The sequence below is a fragment of the Terrapene carolina genome, unplaced genomic scaffold (assembly GCF_002925995.2).
Source record: "Terrapene carolina triunguis isolate 2854851 unplaced genomic scaffold, T_m_triunguis-2.0 Scaffold120, whole genome shotgun sequence".
Taxonomy (NCBI): Eukaryota; Metazoa; Chordata; order Testudines; family Emydidae; genus Terrapene; species Terrapene triunguis.
Window position 1 is genome coordinate 5,250,359 of NW_020664471.1, and position 19,620 is coordinate 5,269,978.

Below are 19,620 nucleotides of genomic sequence, written 5' to 3' on the forward strand. Positions count from 1 at the left end.
AATAGTTTGGGAGTTTGAGGGTGAGCATAGAGATAGTTTAAGCAAGGGAAACTGGGGGTCTTTGTGGGTTCAAATGAGATGTGAAGAACCCTGCAAGGAGAAACCCCCTACCTTGTTTGTTTTTCTAAGCAAGAAGTGGAAACTGATCAAAAATGGAAAGAGTCAGTCTAAGTATGGGCCCAGGAACCGATTATAACCCAGGATCTACTGCTCACTCATTGTGGGGCCTGTTTTGCCAGCCTTACTCATGCTAGTGTCTCACTGATGGACTCCAATGTGGCGGCCAACAAGGTGTCGTAACTTATGGTTGGTATAGGCCTGCAGCAAAATCACTACCCCACCCTCTGCCAAGGCAAGTGCGATGCAGGGAAGGGATTGTGGTTCTGAGGGGTTGTCTTAGGCCCAAAGAGGCTCAGTTTGGGCTGTTGCACCTTACATGCCCCTCCTGTCCCCCTTGCTTGCAGCTGTGCCGAAAGGCACACTGTAGCCCTTAACCAATGGTTTCAGTTAAATCCCATATGAGATGGAGGATAACGTTACTTTCAGGCAGGGAAGCTTAGATTCACAAAGTACTTAGGTGCCTAAGTCTGGGTCTAGGCTCCACTGTGATTCACAAAACTCCTGCTGAACTTTGTAGGTACCTAAACTTATTTGGCACCTATGTTTTTGCAGTAAATAGTTCCTTAGGCACCTGGGTTTCTGTCTCTGGGCATGCACTCGAGGCATCGCTCTAGGCATTGGTCGCCTGTCCCCGCCTAAGCCCACAGTGATTCACAAACCAGGGGAAGATGGGCATTCAGCCACCGAACTCACGGGATTGGATAGGCCTGCTCCGAGGCCGCTTACTGGATCTGGCCCCTCAGGTGAGTTCAGACAAAACAGTGGAGGAAAGGGAGGGAAGTAGGGGAGGATGATGACCTCTTTTGTAACTTTTAGCCAATGTCTAGGGTACTCACCTGGGATATGGAGACACCTGGTTAAAGTTCCCCCTATAGCTGATGAGGAGAAGAGAGTTGAACAGTGATCTACCTTTCCGGGGCATTCTGATGAGATATTCTGATGGGGGCGGGGGCTCCCTCAGTCTCTGTTGAAGCTGTTGAATTGTGGATAAATACTTAGAGGCATTTGGGCCAGAGAGAGAGTGCACAAACATGAGAATGACTCTATAGCATGGTGGCTAGAGCACTCATCCAGGATGTGGGAGACCCAGCGTCCAGTTCCCCTGCTCCAATGACTTTTAATTATTTATCCTCAGTGGAACAGCTTCAACAGGAGAGATTGAGAGAGCCCCACATTGCAGGCAAGGTAAACAGGCATTTCATTACAACCTAACAACCAACTGAGTGTCTCTTATCACCCAATGGCTTTTGTTTTGATAGGACTGATTATGGATGGTTTGTTCTCTTGCTTTAACTCCTCTCTAAGCAAATGGGTCTCTTGATACTTCCTTAACATTTGATGTGCTAATGGGACTATGAGACAAGTAGCAAACACAAATTAATTTATTGGGGGCAGTGGAACACACAGGCAAAATGTAAGAAGACAGTATTTTCAAACTAGACAGCCAAAAGCATTAGTATATTTATCCCCCAAATGCCATATCATTAAGTGGAACATCAACTCTAATATTTTCATACATGTCCTAATATTGAAGAGCTTCGTTTAAAGAGTTTAATAGTTAGGTCCATTTTTATAGTTCATTACTATTAAATATTCATACTGTGAAAATTCAGTGTGAAACCATTAGTGTTAAACTTGCTGTGCTTTTTACAGCTTTGGCTGATAAAGTGTGACGATATGCTAAATTGACAAAAACATCAGGTTTACTGAATGAATTTATAAAAGAAAATGACACTTTTTGGAGCAGGTCAGTTTCAGTTAAACAATGAAGACTGAGACTAGGTCTATGTGACTCTGCAAAAGGGATTTAGTGGGAGGGAGGGGATTGGTTTCAAGAAATTTCCATAACTTCAAACCCTTGCATACAGGTAGTTCCAGTCTGTCCTTCCTTCCAGCTTGCACTTCAAAGGAGACAGGTAGGGCAGCCTCTCCTTCTCTATTGAATGGTGCAAAGTGTGTGCATGCTTCAAATTGTAAAAGGCTTCAGCAAGGATGACTGGCCTACAGTGTCCCAACACTCCAGCAGGCATTGCGTCTGTGGCCTGGACTACACTACGCAGTTAGGTCGACATAAGGCAGCTTATGTCAATCTCATCATGTTAGTGTCTACACTTGTCCCGCTGATGCAAGTGCCCTACTACACTGACATAATAATTCCACTTCCACAAAAGGCATAGGGCTTATGTCGGTGTAGTTAGGGTGATGCAGTGTCTGTGTAGATACTGTTACTTACATCCGCAGTTAGCACTCTTGTCAACAAGAAAGTGGGGCAGCTAGAGCCCAGCTGTCCTCCGCTACCCTGGAGAGCTGGGCAGCTGGACCCTGCTCCTGGCTGGGAACTGGGGCAAGAATGAACCCACTCCTGGCTGGGAGCTGTGAAACTGACAAGGAGCTGATAGAGTGGGGGGGGGGGCGAGAAGCTGGGGCAGTTGGACCCCACTTCCCGGGGGGCCAGAAGCCCCAGGAGGATTCCCCCCCTGGCATGGAACAGGGAGGTTAGAAGCCTTGGGCGGCTTCCCCCCACTCCTGGGGGGGGAACAGGGAGCTGAGTGGGGGGCAGCCCACTGGGAGCCCATGAGCCCGTGGAGCAGCAGGGCTCCCGGCAGGAAGCTGCCAAAGGAGCTGAGAGCCTGGGCTCTCGGCTCCCTATACGGCCCCTCTTACTGCTCCTGATGAGGACATGTACCAGCAACCCAAGAAGGGTAGTGTGGACATGCACCACTGCAGTAATTACTGCGATGGCTGTAAGTCGACTTAATATAGGTCGACTTACATTTTTAGTGTAGCCGTACCCTGAGTGAGACACGTTGACTCTGGGAGCTTTCACTGCTGCCCTCTGCATGCTCACCGCTTTACTTTCACCGGGTTTACATGCCTCAACTTTGTCATTATTTGCATTAATAAGTTGCTGTTTTTCTGGTTTTATTGAGCTTCTTTAGCTATTTGTACAGCAATAATAGTGTGTTTAAAAATAAATATCACAGCCCTTTAGTAATACTGTTGTTAATGCAGGCCATTTATGTTACTTTAAAATCAACATCACTCTGACTGGATGGGAGGGATTAGTCTACAGATAGAAGAGCATCGATCAAACTACATCCAAATTTCTAACACCTCAAATTTCAAGGGAGGATGGTCTGGGTCTGGGTTTTCGTTCGGTCCATTATAAAAATATACATCATTTGCAAAGATTAGTGATTTTTGGCTGCCCATCTTCAGACACCTGAAAGGAACCTGATTTTCAGAAGACAGATGCTCAGCAGGTCACTTTAAGGTATGTCAAGTTAGGCATCCAAAAACTGCAACACTAAAAAAAAAAAAAAAAAAAAATTTAAAGGCAGGCCCAAAGTGTGGATTCGGATGGGTTTGGCTCTGGGTCACATCCAGAGCTTGAAATTTAGATCTGGAATTTTACTTCAAGCCTTTCTCTAGTTCATCTGAACCTTGTTTTGGTTTCTGAGAGTTCAGATCCCCTTGACCTCAACCCAAAACTTTAAATAAAAATATTGATGAAAACAGTACATTTTGCCCTATTTTGGGATTTAAATTATGCCAAACCACCAAGTCTCACATGGCTTTCATCCACCACTAGCCTGGGAGTACTTACAACTCAGGCTAGGCTTGGGCCTTTTGGATTCTGTAACCTGGCAAAAACTCGCCTCGTTATGGGTTTCATTACAAAAAGCTCTGCATGCAGCTGACTCAGAGTCCAATTCAGCCCTGGCACAATGGGTGCATGTCCTAGAGTCTTCAGTGGGAACTGCATTTGTGTACACCAGAGCTGAATTTGGTTCATACTCTCCACTGGCCCTAGAAGCAAGACTTGCAAATTCACTCTTGCACCCAAGTGTTCTGTATGGCCAAGTAAATCTGAAACTACATCTCAAAACTAGCTCATGCTTTAAGAGACACTGGAAAAAACTCTGCTTATAATTCAAATGGCAGGAGTAATATTGCTTTCACACTCCTTGTATAATACTTCTACATTGGCCACAAATGACTATATCGCTTCTGTTTCATTCTGTTACAGGCAATAAAACAAGTACATTTTCAGCAACCCTCTCTGAGATGTTACTAAGGAAAGGAACAGTCAAGTATATAAAATTTGATAAAATATGTTATGGAAAACTTCATAAACTGTGAAACCAGCTACATGCACAAACTCCCATGTCATCTTGCTAAAAGGGCTTATGAGCGATAATACTGTTTAGGTGAGATTCTGTGCTGTTGCTTTAGGAGGCGCAGCCTAGAAAGCATAGCTTTAAGCCATCTTTTCACACTCCTGTCTAATAGGGTTGCCAATTTTCTACGCGCACAAAACCGAACACCCTTGCCCTGCCCCACCCCACCCCTTCTCCAAGGCCCTGCCCCCCACTCACTCCATCCACCCTCCCTCTGTCACTTGCTCTCCCCACCCTCAGTCACTCACTCATTTGGGAGGGGTGGAGGGCTTTGGCTGGGGATGAGGGCTCTGGTGTGGGGCCACGGATGAGGGATTTGGGGTACAGGAGGGGGCTCCGGGCTGGAGCAGGGGGTTGGGGTGGGAGGGGGTGTGAAGGCTCTGGCTGGGGGTCCAGACTCTGGTGTGGGGCTGGGGATGAGAGGCTTGGAGTGTAGGAGGGTGCTCTGGGCTGGGATCGAGGGATTCAGAATGGGGAGGGGATCAGGACTGGGGCAGGGGGTTGGATTGTGGGAGGGGGTCGGGTGCAGGCTCTGGGCGGCGCTTACCTCAGGCAGCTCCCGGAAGCAGCAGCATGTCCCCCCTCCAGCTCCTATGCGGAGGTGCGGCCAGGCAGCTCTGCATGCTGCCCCATCTGCAGACACCGCCCCTGCAGCTGCAGAGCCAGCACTTGGGGCGGGGCAGCGTGCGGAGCCCCCTGGCTGCGCCTACACATAGGAGTCAGAGAGAGGACATGCTGCCTCTTCCGGGAGCCGCATGGAGCCACACAGGGCCGCCTGGGGGGGGAGAGGGGGCAAGTGAGGCAATTTGCCCCAGGCCCCGGGCCCCACAGGGGCACCCAAGAGAGTTTCCAGCGGGTCTTCGGCGGCAGGTCCTTCAGTGCCGCCGAACACACCCAGAGCGAAGACCCGGAGCTTCTTCCGCTCCAGGTCTTCAGCGGCAATTCGGCAGCGAGGGTTCCTTCCACTCCGGGTCTTCGGCGGCAGTTCGGTGGCGGGTCCTTCACTCGCTCCGGGACCCGCCGCCGAAGTGCCCTGAATACCCGGAGTGAAAGGACCCCTGCCGCCGAAGACCCCAGGCCCCCTGAATCCTCTGGGCGGCCCTGGAGCCACAGCAGGCAGGGAGCCTTAGCCCCACTGCGCTGGTGACCAGACTTTTAACGGACTGGTTAGCGGTGCTGACTGGAGCTGTCAGGGTCCCTTTTCGACTGGGCGTTCCGGTCGAAAACCGGACACCTGGCAACCTTACTGTCTAAGTGAGAGCAGGCTTTGGGCTATAATGCTCTCCAGAAACTCCACATATCTGTGTGCTGTGCCCCCCACAAACCATACCCCCTGTCCCAGGGCTTGAGGGGGGAGGTTAGGAGACACGAGTGAGTGTATTTTAGCGAATCTGTTTAGGTGACAGTTATAATTCCATAACTTGGCATATGTTAAGATTTAATTGTTCCTGCTAACAATGAATTATATCCTAAGATTCTCTACCCAGATATGTAAACCAAACTCCCCATGCACAAGCATATCTCCCATAAACACTAATCTTTAAATAATGTATATAACTCCAGACAGCTGCATTGTAATTGATGCAATCAAACGCTATTCTAGACAGATTATTTTACTGACAATGTCAATTAAATATCTAGGCTAATGTTTTCAAAGTGGGGTGACAACTAAAATAACTGTTCTGATGATCCAAGGTGCTTGAGTGTTCAGTTCTCAAAACCTCAATGAAAAAAAACCCCTCTCTTTTCAGGACAGCACTTGAGCACATGTTTAACTTTAAATCAGTGCAATGGGTTTTAAGCACATGTCTAACTGCTTTCCTGAATTGGGATGGACTTAAACATGTGTTTAGTGATTTCCTAAATCAGAGCCTCAGTGAAGTCAGTGGGAGTTGTACAATACCTCTGGAAATCAAACCACTTCATCAAGTGCCTGAATATGGACTCAGGTGTCTAACTTTAGCCACCCAAGCTTGGAGTATATTAGCCTTATTTCACCTTGTCTTTCTTATTTCATATAAATCTCTCTCACACACACACTTACACATGCTCATCACAGTACAGTATCTAGGCACAGGCCTAAGTGTTCTAAAGTGATTAGTAATTTAGAGTACCCAGCCTGAATCACTTAAAAGGGACCTGATTTTTAGCGGCTGGATGTTCAGCACTTTCTGAAAATCAGGCCAAGTATCTCACGTTGAGCACCCAAAAACCGAGGCACCTAAAATCACTAGTCGATTAGAAAACTTAGGCCAGGGTATTTATGCCCATCTCACTGATGTCAAGTACAGCTGCTGAACCATCTATCTGAAAATACAGCACTTGGGCATATGTTTCCCTGTGTAATTATACATGTTTTTATGGCATGCCTCAAGGATTATCATGGGTAATAATTTATTAGTGTTCATATAATGTCTTTGCACATTTTTTTTCATGTCACTACATCTATGCTGCAAAACCTAAACAGTCGTTTTTTCTCTTGTTTTTCTGATTCAGACAAAGAGGTTGATGAAGAGAACTTATAAAAATAAATTTAAAATACATTTTATTTAAAATTAAAAAAAATATATTTTAAATAAAAATAAGTCCATGTTTTCTCCTCTCCATAAGGGGGGTGTAGCCAGCTAGACGAGGGGCTAAGTGAGAACGGGAACTGTATGTGCTTTCTTCCTTTGCTCAGGTAACAAGAAATTAGGCCAGGTTTTGCTATGGCCCATTGTAAACTCTTCAGGGCATGGTGGGTCTGTATCACTGTGGTCAGGAATGCCAGGTAATACATATAGAAACTGTGGTCTAGTGTTCTGGGTGCAGGCCTAAAAATTGAAACTCATGGGTTCTATTTCTGAGTCTGCTATTGACTTGCTGTATGACCTTGCGCAATTACCTCACCCGCCTTGTCTCTCTAATATCCTAGGACCAACGTGGCGACAACAACATTGCATATGACCTTGGGCAAGTCCTTTTGTATCTTTGTGACTTGGTTTCGACCTTCTGTAAAACGTGGATAATAATACCTACCTCACAAGGGTGATGGGAGGCTTAAATAATTTCTCTAAAGCCCTTTAGATCTCTGTAAGGAAGATCTTGCGAGGTGCAAATTATTATGATTACTATTAAATAGCCCTGGGTGTGGGTAAGGCAAAAGACAGCAGATTGATTCTCTTGGTGCATAGTCTGTTCTAGATGTTGCTGTCTGGGGAGCATTTGAAAAGAGAAGAAGGAAATGAACCAGTAAGTTCATGTCCTCTAATAAGGTGACTGATCTAAGCTTTGGTTCTGGTGACCAAAGATTGAACAAAAAAAGGAAGAGCATTTAGACACAGCATTTTTGTGATTTCTCTGATGGTGTCATTAAATACATATTTGCAAAAAGGCAGCAATGGCTCAGTTCCCACGGTGAAGCATTAGGAGAGCTCTTTAAGATTATGGCTTGTGCTCTGCCTCACTTGGTGGAGTCTGAGCTGAGAGTATTACGGAACAGAAGAGATCTTTGTGTCTTGGGATTTTTTTTTGGCGTGGGTTTGGTTGTCGTTCGAGTGCACTGTGTTCAAAGAACTCCTCTGGGAACCCATGGTTCAGAATCCTGAGATCTGTAGGAAATTTAGAGATTTGGGATTAAAGGTTTTGTGGAAGTTTTTATATGGCAAATTATGTAAATCAATGTGTAACTCAGTGTTTTCCCCAGGAATTGAAATTAGGGTGTGTGTGTGTTTGAATTTATGGGGGTGGGGGCGGGGGCGGGGGGTCAGGACTGATGAGAGGTGAGACCGTGAGGGTGAAGGGGGGCTGTATGGCACCATAGTAAAAACTGAAATGTTTCATGATCATTTTATTAGATTTAACTCATGTTTTAAAATCATCACACAAATTAAAGTTGGCTACTCAAGCCTTCTATGAAGCACTACATCTACATCTTTCTTGGTTTCTTGTTCTAATTTTGCACAACTCCGTTAATAAACTTCTTGAATGCAATGCATTCGTCTTTGGTGGCTTCTCGTGTGTCCAGTACTTCCATTCCTTCAATCGATATGCTCATTAGTTCATTCACATGATCAGGCAGAAGGCGACTTCTTTCAGAACACAAAATTCTATTCAATGATGAAAAAGAACGCTCAACTGTAGCTGTTGTGACTGGGAGTAGCAAGAGATGAATTCCTACTTCTTTCATCCCAGGAAACAAAGCATAAATATCGGGTCGAGCCACTAGTGATGAGAAAAAAGAAGTTGAAGTCAAATCTTCATTCATTTGTCGTATGATATTCCACTCGGTGTTCAAATTCTCTATTCTGTCCTGAGCACATGGCAGCCCCATTGCTGGTAGTGCCTCACTCCACTCAACTGTCAGTGTTTTATAGGACAGGCATCTGTAAAAGCTACGTAGAGGTTGAGTAGAATCCAGGAGCGCCACCAGCTTTTTTGCCGCCCTAGGCGGTGGAAGGTCCCGCCCCCGAAATACCGCCCCCGACAGAGGCGGCGGAAGGTCCCGCCCCCGAAATACCACCCCTGACAGAGGCGGTGGAAGGTCCGGCCGCCGTGGTCACTGCCCCCCAAATGTTAACGCCCTAGGCAACCGCCTAGGCTGCCTAATGGGTTGCGCCGGCCCTGGTAGAATCTAGAAGTCACTGTTGTAGATTTTTAAGAATCAAGTCTGTGTACTTTTTCAGTTGTCTTAACAAACACTTCTTGTCCTCTTCACTTAAGGATTCAATATAAATGCCTTCATTAGTCAACTTCTTGGACTGAAGTCTTTGCTTCTTCCAGTACCTTCTCAATAGGTAGCTCTCTGATCCAAATGTAGCTTCTATTGCTGGACAAAGATCTACTACTCTTGTAGCAGATGCCTGGATGGCATTGTTTAATGACCCAAGTGGTTTCAACAGTAGACTTACAAGACAGAGAATGAATGTAGTAGCAAAAGTAATCCACCAGCCTCACTACTTAGATCCATCCCATCTTGGTAGATACTTTCCAAAGCCAGTAATAACGGCTAGAGTAATTTTAAGACAACAGCCAAGGATCGCTCATGAGAAAGCCAGAGGGTTTTCCCAGGTTGGACTAATTTGAACTTCAGTCCCAGGGTATCTTCTTTATTTTCCAAGATATTCAGTCTTTTTGGACTCTTGCTGAAAAACGAATATAATGAAGACAATAACTTTATAGCTTTTTTTAATGTCTTTTGAAGAGTCTGCATCATGTACTAGTGCTAGTTGGAGTAGATGGCCACTGCAGTGTGTATAGGAGAGATTAGGGTTACACTTTTCTCTGAGCAAAGCTTGTACTCCACCATGTCTTCCAGAGAAGTTTGCAGCTCCATCAAATGCACAGGCAGCCATCTGTTTGCGGTCCAATTGACAAACGTTTAACTCTTCTAAGATGTGGTTTGTCACAGATGCAGCTGATGTGTCTTCTATAACTTGAACATCTAGAAATGCATCTACTGGCCTACCACTGACATCAAGATAATGTACACAGTGACTTAATATTTGATGCCCATTTGCATTGGTGCATTTATCAGCCATGTATGCAAATTTTTTGAATGTGGTCTGAGAATTCTTCACTTTTTCAACTGTTGAGTCTTTCACTGTTGCACCACATGCTTCTAGCCAGTCAGTTGAGTTTCTTGCAGAAAGATAGTGAGCATTTGCTGGTCTTGTTCGGAACCAGTGTTCAACTTCAGGATGAACAAGTGACAATGCACTTAACATTGGCCTCCAGTTTGTAGTGTGTGGTATCTCTTGCTTATATAGAAAGTATGATGCCACTGCCATGTTTGTTCGCATGAACTGTGTTGTGTCTCCAACATTCTTAATAGCCTCATTAACACTCACCGGTGTTGTCCTTGATCAGTGGAGACTCAGAGTTCAGAGGTGCTTTCACATGAGTTGACCTGCCAGGTGGGGGGCAAGAAGGCACCTTGCTTGTTCCTCCAGTTGCTCACTGTTCGCTTTGGCCACTGCTGTTCGTTGTGCCACTGTTCACTCCATCGCTCTGTTGCCAATGGCCCTGCACCGTCACCTTCTGCTGCCACCTGCCACTCTGACCTTTGTGAGTTGGTCTCTTGAGGTTTCACCCAGTTCTCAGTGATTTCAGCTGAGCTCTCAGTGAGGGAACCTCGCTGCTAGTGCAGACTGGGCCATTTCTTCCACAGAAACACTGTCCCCACAGCACGACTAAGCACTTAGACCTGATTATCAGTGATTTCAGCTGTAGTGGTCACTTAACAAAACAAAAGGCTATCTATGGAGCCTAATCAGCTCTGTCTTTAAACAGTGGAGAGGGGCAAGTCAAATAGTACTTGTGACTCAGGCAGACCATCAAGCAAAACACTTTTCCCCACCCTCTCTCTTGATGCCCTCAATCCACACAGGGTAAGTACAGTTCTACTGCCCTTTACTTATACAATAAGAATAACATTTCATTACCCCGCCCCTGCAGTCAAGTGATTTGTAACCCATCAAAATCTATCACTTGGGCAACACAGCTCGGTTTGCTGGATACCTAGGTAGATTAGCAAAAAGAACAGGAGTACTTGTGGCACCTTAGAGACTAACAAATTTATTAGAGCATAAGCTTTCGTGGGCTACAACCCACTTCTTCGGATGCAGATTAGGTAGATTAGGTGTGAATGTAAATACAATCTGGTCCTGAAGCCTTCCCCCACCCCCAGCTCATCAATAGTTGTCAGGGAGAGCTCATTTAGACTTTGCTTACAAATCATAATTTGAAATTATTAGGTTGGCCAACATCACCGAAATGAATGCACTGACACGATCATAAACTAGCTTCCTTATACAGCAGTTGTTTTTATGTTCATACTTTTCAAATCTATTACACTTTTTCAGATACATGTATTTTATCATACACTTTATATGTTTTTAAAGTGTGTATTAATGTTTCAATTTCAATTCAAATTTCCAAACAATCACTAAATTGACAACACTGCATGTAACTAGTTCACAAAACTGGGAGGGGGGCTGTTGGGGAAATTTGGGGCGGGAGGGGTGTAGGGAAATCCCTGGTGTAACTCAATTTAAAAAAATTATTCTCCTATGTCCTTAATTTAGGACAATCATGGCCCATCCTTTGGGTCTATGCAGGAGAATATGACCATTTATTCCCATATGTTGGCTGCACATATTGTGGGTAGCTTCATGGTGGGGAGAGCAGGCTCCATAGAGCTTCTACATCCCCGCCCCCATATGGGGTGAAGCGGTGGAGCCTTGGTCCCTCCCCCCTCCCCTATGCACTGGTCAGCTCTGCTACACTGACATGCTCCGGGACTATACAGTGCCAGGTATAGGCCTAGCACATGGCTGGAGGCGGGGAAAACTGGGAGGCAGACTGTGAATCAGTGAGTCACAATCTGCTTCCTAGGACAGTGCAACAACATGCTGCTCCTTGTCTGGGGACCGTGACAAAGCCACCATTTAGCTCTTAATTAAAAATTGCACTCTACTGAACTTCTTGATGTGTAAATAAGTTTTTTTTTTTAAATCAACAAACTACACATAGGCTTGTTTTGATAGAAATATTTTGCATTTTGATAGCACCTGCCAAGTGCTCTACATACAGCAATGAATTTCACCCTCCCAGATGCCTGGGGGTTAGGTAAGCATGATCCTTACTTTACAGATGGGAAACCTATACATCAGCCCTGATCCAAAGCCAGTTAAGTCAGTGGACAGTCTCCCACTCGTCTCAAAGGCTCAGAAAGATTAAGGCCAACTTTTACATTATTAATTATGGGTGCCACAATTTTGGGTACCCAGTTTGTCACCTAGATTTTTAAAATTGGGCATCCAAAATTGGTGGCCCACTATTGAATGATTAAATGGCTTGCCCCCGCCATATATACAGTCAGTTGATGAGCCACCAGGTCACATGACTCCCAGTTTTATGACTTACCTAAAAAGAAGGGGTGACTGGGGTTAATTTACATTCTGTCTTTTAAACTGTGCTTCTGTTAGCTCTTGCAGCCAGAATGCTACAGGTAGACTGACACCTGGCACTCCATTCAAACACCTTGTCTTCTCATGCTCATATCTTTGCGAAAAGAATTTCCTCTAGGACTCAGACTCTGTTCAGTCTCAGCTCTTTTTAGAACTGAACTTTAGACTTATTTTTTTTAAATGTGAAGTGAATCCTTTTAGCCATTTTTGAACAATGGGAAAGTCGAAGCAAAATACATGCTTGAAGTTTAAAAATTAGATTTTTTTTTTTTGCTTACCAATAACTGAACAAACCTGCAAACGTGGCATGAGGCCAAGCCTTCATGAAGAAGTGTCTGTTTGCTTAGCAGCAGATTGTGCTTTGAACTCAGTCTCTTCTAGAACTGCTCAGTTTGCATGCTGCGCTATTACTGAGAATGGTGCAGCCTGCCCCCACAGGTGCAGCCAGATGGAGGGGTAGGATAAGGGGTTTGGTATGGTCACATCTTTCATGCCCCCTGTAGGGCATTAGGAGGGACAGTGCACTAGCACTGGATCTGCTATTATGTCTGCCCGCCTTATTGGAAAAGTCCTATAGAATTTAATAGAAAAATCTATCGTATCTATAGACACTTTGACTCTTCCTATAGGATTTCTTATTTAGACATTTATTATTTTTCCAAGTGCCCAGAAGTGTGCTAGTTACAACACAGTCCCTGCCCAGAAAAGCATAGTCTTGGTTGCACACGCCACTACTAGTAAGGGACAGACACACACCAGGGCAGGAGAAAGGGGAGGGGAAGGAAAGGACAAGGGGGACAGCAAGATCACATGATTACTTGGTAAAGCATGTACATATTTAGAGGGTCCAGTTCATTCCTTCTACTTATTGTTGACTGTGCAGCATTCATGAGTTTTAGGAGGGACTGAATGTGGCTAGGGGAGCTGGCATGGCAAACAGGTTTGGGGGAGAGTTCCAAGAAGAAGGGGCAGTGTAGATGAAGGGGTGTGGGGGGGGGGCTATGGATAAAAGAGGTGGAAGGGGTACTGAGGCTAGTATCTTTGCCAGAGCGGAGAGAGTGGGGGAAGATGCGAAAAGAGACCAGGTCTGAATTATAGGCAGGGGTTGAATAGATAATGTCTCACAGAATTCTGAAGTTTTCATGGCCCCAGATAGTTTTAATCCACCCCTGAAAAGTGATTACTGGTGTGAGTTTAACTAGCCCAACTTGAGTGACGCTTGGCTGGGACTTGCACAATATGCAGAGACGTGGGTGTTCCCAGCAGCAAGGCCACTTTTTAAACATCTGCACACTTCAGTCACTGTTTTGAGCTCATATATTAGACAGTGAGAGAGGATTAACTGGTCACAGAAGAGAACTGAGTAATCCAGCCCAATGTGTTGGTGGCCCTTTAACTCCCCTCTCCTTCCTCCATTAGTGTAATAGCCAAGCAATCATTATCTTAAACTGCTTCAGAGCCAAAAGATTGTCAGGATTAATGTTTTCAACATCTGGATCATTTTAAATTTTTTTAAGTGTTTGTATGGGACTGAAGTGGGGTTATTTTAGGGTGCGGAAAAGGAAAATGTAGGATATTAGTACAAGCTGTTTTTAATAATAACTGCAATTTAAAATATTACTTTATAGTTTTTTTTTGCATATACAGTATGAGCATAACACTGGAAAATACAATTTCCATAGGAAAACTTGTTTTTGTATATTTCAGTTGGCTCAACTATGATCTTTAACATATTCACCTGAGTTACACAAGTGCAAATCTGATGAACTTGAACAGAGTTACTCTAGATTTATTTGATGTAACACAGCAGAATTCTTCCCTTTGGAGTTTGATTTTTTTTTTAAAGTTGTACAGTTTTCATTTAATTGAACCAATAAACTGTCCACTGGCCAGTTATCTTTCTTATTTAGCTCTCTTTATTTATTTTTTATTTTCAATTAACTGATAATTGCACTTAAATTTATGTGTGCTAAGTCTTAATGTCTCTAAGGATGATGTCCTGGAAATAGTCCTTGCTGTAAATCAGGCGGCCTGTTGCATAACATACAACTGGGCTGTGCCTGCTGAGAACAGGATTGCACTCCTCTTGACTTGTTTGATTTCATGCTCTATTGGCGCAAGATTCACTCCCAGGTATTAGTGCTTGTCTAAGCACAAAAATTACACCAGATTAACAAAAGGTATGATGTTAAACCAATGCAGCTTTGTAATGTGGACACTCATGTTGGTTTAAATCTGGCTTACATTGGTTTAGCTCACATCTATAATTTATATAATACTTTTAGTTAAACCAGTGCAAATTTGTGTGTAGACCAGGCCTTAGACTACATTATATCTTTTCCCCCTCTAACTTGATGAGTAAAGCACACAACATTTCATACTTGTTAATATATTTTTTTGTTTTGTTTTCGCTATGCTGAGTGATTACCAAGAGCAAGGATTTGGTTATGTACTAACCAGGCTTTGAAGCCAATACTGCAGTTGTTCCATGCACTGGAACATGGAAGTTGTGTATGTGATGTGACAGCAGAACCAGGCTCTTTGTACTATATTCTTCTATAGCAGGGGTAGGCAACCTCTGGCATGCGTGCCAAAGGCGGCACGCGAGCTGATTTTCAGTGGCACTCACACTGCCTGGGTCCTGGCCACCGGTCCGGTGGGCTCTGCATTTTAATTTAATTTTAAATGAAGCTTCTTAAACATTTTAAAAACCTTATTTACTTTACATACAATAGTTTAGGTATATATTATAGACTTACAGAAAGAGACCTTCTAAAAACGTTCAAATGTATTCCTGGCACACGAAACCTTAAATTAGAGTGAATAAATGAAGACTCGGCACACCACATCCGAAAGGTTGCCGACCCCTGTTCTATAGCCATGATGATGTCCTCATAAAGCCCTTTAGTGAAGTTCATTAAACTTTAGGGGGTTTCTCCCCTTTCTGGAAATGGAAGCACCTAAATTCTCTGAGGACATTCTGACAAAATTTCCATCCCACCTGGAAACAGGTACCAGATGTCTTAGAAGAGAGTCGGTTGGCATAAATTTTTGAGCCCAGATTTTAAGTGTGGATCATTTCAGGGAACACTGGATAAGCTTCTGAACCTTTGTTTGCTTTTGTAAACCAAATCTCTGAAGCTTTTCAGGCACAACCATTGCTGGCCATTACTAGTGATTAGCAAACACCAAGTGCCTGTCTACACAGTACATTGGTCTACACCAGAGGAGTGTAAATTCTAGTGTACATTAACATGTCACACACTAAGTAGCCCATGTGGAATCTGCTGGTGCACACTAAAAGTTCCCAAGGGCATGTTAATATGATATTGTTTGAAACGGGACTACATTACCGTGCACTAGGGAATTTTAGTGCAGGCCAGCAGGGTTTACATGGGCCAGTTAGTGTGCGACATGCTAGTGCGCACTAGAATTTACACCCCTCTGGTGCGGACAAATGCACCATGTAGACATGCCCTTCATTTGGGTTTGGTTCAAATAATCATCCGAGACCTTGGATACCTATCTGAAGCTTATTGAACAGATCTGAACTTTCTGAGTTTGCAAAACTGGGATAGCACTGTCACATGATCAGGTTTTCTGATGAGATTTCTGGCACTTTGGCTTCCAGCTGGAAATCCCAAGTGAACAAACTCCCATGGTTATTTTGGCACTAACAGTTCCACATATCATGACTGTGATAATAAAACAAATGTATTTGAAACCTTTCCTTGACCCCAAATCATGGGTTTTTTAAAAACATGTTTAATTCTAGATGTAACCCCTTTGGAGTTTAGAGAACAAACATGGCCCCTTTAAATCTTTTTCCTACGGGGCAGGAGGAGCAGTGAGAGAAAGGAGGGAAACTCCAGGGTGGCTCTGGAGCTCCAGAGAGAGAAGGGCCGCAGCCCACAGGCCCTCACAAAGTGAAGCAGCAGAGAACCTGCCTGAAGCCTGGGAAGGACAGGGGGGCCGATCAGGGACACCCCAGGACAGGAGCCAGGAGCACTGTGCCAGGGAGGAATCGCCCGAGAAGGACAGGCCAGAGCTGGACCCAGTATCACAGCTGCCCAGAGCTGCATGAGGCTGTGAGTACTGGGGCGTGACTCTGCATTGGGAACAAGGAGGGAGACTGCTAGCTAGTTAAGTGGGGAAGTGGTTGCTCTGTGTGGCTTTGCAGAGAGCGGCAGAAGAGGGCACCGGAGGGGTTTGTTGGGGAAAGTTTACTGGTGCCGAGGGTGACCAGGAGCACCCAAGACTCACCACTGGACTGGAACTTTGCTCAGGCCTCCTGAACTCTGTGTGCAGACACATTGCTCGGTGTCTGCTCCTTTCTCACTGTGCTACCACGGGGCCTTGGTTTGGATGCAACCCTCTTTTACTGCTCCCCCTATATTTCCCCTTGTTGATTTTCTCCTCTCATCCCTCTGTAAATAAATATTTCCCTTTCTTATAGCCATTGTACTTTTCTGGTGGGTGTGGGTGTTCACTCTGGGGGGTTTGAAAGAGGTGCCCCTGGGGTGGAAGGGATTTTTCCTGCTGCATTCCTGCACGTGCATTCTCTTGGCCAGAGCTGCCTGCAGAGCGGACTCCATCTTGGCCATGAGGGCGCTAAAGTTATGTAACGCTAACAGACCCCGGTTGTCGGCGGACGGGATTGAACCGGGGATCTCTGGAGCTTAGTGCATGAGCCTCTACTGCCTGAGCTGAAAGCCAGCTGCCTATTAGCTACGGCAGACTCATTTAACTCTCTCTAAGTGGTCTCAGTGCCACGAGAGGGGACAGAACACCACACCCAGGAGGAGTGTGGGTTACAGTTACATGGAAATAAGAGGAGGGGTTCTTGTTTACATAAGGGGTGGGCAACCCAGCTTTTATCACCATGTGGAAAAACTTTAGGTTAGTGTAAAGCAATGTAACAAGTAGTTTCACGGAAGGAGGCCTGAGGTCTGCACGCAAAAATGTGTGCATGATTGCAGTTCATGTGATTGCCCTTGAAAATGGCTATTTAGACAGGCACCTGCCCAGTTTCTTGCATGCATAATTTTGCTCACTTACTGCACACACAGATGTAGGCATTCTTTTAAAATTTATCCCAAAGGGTTATTTTTACCCTTGCATGTACCTTTGTAAATCCTGATTTCAGTAGGATTGCCTTAGTGTAACTGAGGCCCAAAATTGGCCCAAAATACATAAATAACCTAGAGAAAACTTAGCTCAAGACAAAAATAGTTATGGAGTGATTGATTCCATTCATAGCTTTCCTGTATGAGAGAGCTGCTATCAGGACTTTCTCTGAAGATTTTTCTCTTTCTCTGTCTCTCTGCAGAGGTTGTGGAACAGCTGGGACTCGTGGAGATGAGGCTGAGAGAGCTTTTGCTGAAGCCTTATTACTGCTGACTTAGAAACAGACTGCTCGCCTTGCTTGAAATACACCCCTTTGCCCAGGACCAGCGCAAGATTTGTGGACCACTTAAGTACCTGGGGCTTAAATTGGATTTGCATACTGCATGCATCTTATGCTGATCCTTGAATTGCACCGCGGAGAGAAAATTATAGATCCCAGAGGAAATCACAGCTCTGGGAGGGTACACTCTCCATCAGCGGACTTTTTGTTAGTAGCTTACCCACCCCTCAGTATGGCTTTGTGCAGGGTCTGATACACAACTTCCACTGAGTTTAATGGGAGTTTAATGGTATGTGTGGCTTTTTTTGCACAACAGAAGCGGTTTCTGGAAGCTTCTGTTTATTACTGTCTCTGAGAATTGCAGATCAGGAGCACTGAGGTGTTTACCAGGCTGAAATTCTGCACAGACTTTTTCTGATTGCCTTTTACTTGGGGCAAGAGCAAAGCCAAAAACCAGTGAAAATATTTGTATTCTGGATTCAGTTGCTAAATCCAAGTGGGAAACCATTCAGGGGAAAAAAGATGTAATGAGCTCAGAACAAATGTAATACGCTTAAGTGCTTAATTTTTTTTTTCTTGAAAATATCTCCTTTGGCTCTAATTAAACTCTCCCTAGACTCCTGGGCTTTGGAGGACTTTTGAACAGCAACAGAAGAAAGATCTTCCTTGCTAGATTTAAGTAACAATTTCTTGCAGTTCTATGTGCAAACCTTCAAGAAATATTATGGCATGTGACAGTCTAGCCTGTGGTTCTTACTTTCTGTGAAAATACTACCAATGTTAATATTTAGTATTCTACATTTTCCCCCCTGCTCAATATAATTCACTTGTTCCTGAGCTACAACCTCCCAGTTCTGATGGGGAAGGGATTTGCTCAAATATATCTTACTTGTGTTTATTGGGAATCATTACAATTACCAAGGATGGACGGTGTGTGAGATTGGGGATATTATTTTTATTACAATATCACCTAGAGGTCCCAATTGAAATTAGGCCCCCGTTGTGATAGCCACTATACAAGTATAAATTGAGAGAGAGTCTCTGCCTTAAAGAGACTACCGTCTAAATAGACAAACAGGCAAAGAATGGGAGAAAAACAATCCTCGTTTTACTGATTGGGAAGTGAGGCACAGAGAGATTAAGTGATTTGCCCAAAATCACACAGGAATCCTGTGACAGATCTGGAATTGTGCACACATCTTCTAAATCCTAATCCAGTGCTTTAACCACAAGGCCAGACTACCCTAGATCCCAGCTCTACACTCTGTACCTGTTGGGGACTGGGAGACACCTGTGTTAGAATAAACTGGTTTGTTTATACTATGAGGTAAGTAGCTCATGAGCTTTTGGGAAGACAAAATTTGCTTCCCATGAAAGCACGGAGCCCTCCTCTGTCAGAAACCCACTTGCCAGGAGTACATGAGAACACAATACTGATGCTGGGTCTGTCATGTAGCTCTTGTACACAGTAAGTTTCAGGTCAGGCCCTTGTATCACATATGGACTGACTACAGAGCTTCCTTCCCGGGGAAACACCAGAGATGTGTTCATTATAAGATCCTTCAATGCTGTGCTTATTCTAGCTATTACTAGCTCAGATAAGGTATGTTACACGTGACACCACCTAATGGCTGAATGGTAGAATACAGTTTAGCATGCCATTACAGGGTCAGATACAATACTCTTTATGCAAAGTTTTCATACTCTCTAAGCCTATGTCTATAGTTAAAATGCTACAGCGGCACAGTGGTAGCACTACAGCTGTAGCAGTTTTCCTGTCACTGTATTTAATCCACCTCCCTGAGAGGCAGTAGCTTGGCAATGGAAGAATTCGTCCCTCAACCCAGCACTGAATACATTGGGAGTTAGGTCTGCATAGCTACCTCTATCTGGGCTGCTGGGGGGCCTCAAAGAGAAGTGATTTGCACTCCAACCCGAGGGCTGACTTGAACAGATTAGTGAC

General features: G+C 44.6%; 1 protein-coding gene across 1 annotated transcript in view; it reads right to left on the minus strand.

Moving 5' to 3' along the window:
* Positions 1 to 19,620, minus strand: part of HAAO (3-hydroxyanthranilate 3,4-dioxygenase) — a 64,049-nt gene that overhangs the window by 10,197 nt on the left and 34,232 nt on the right. The window lies entirely within an intron of this gene.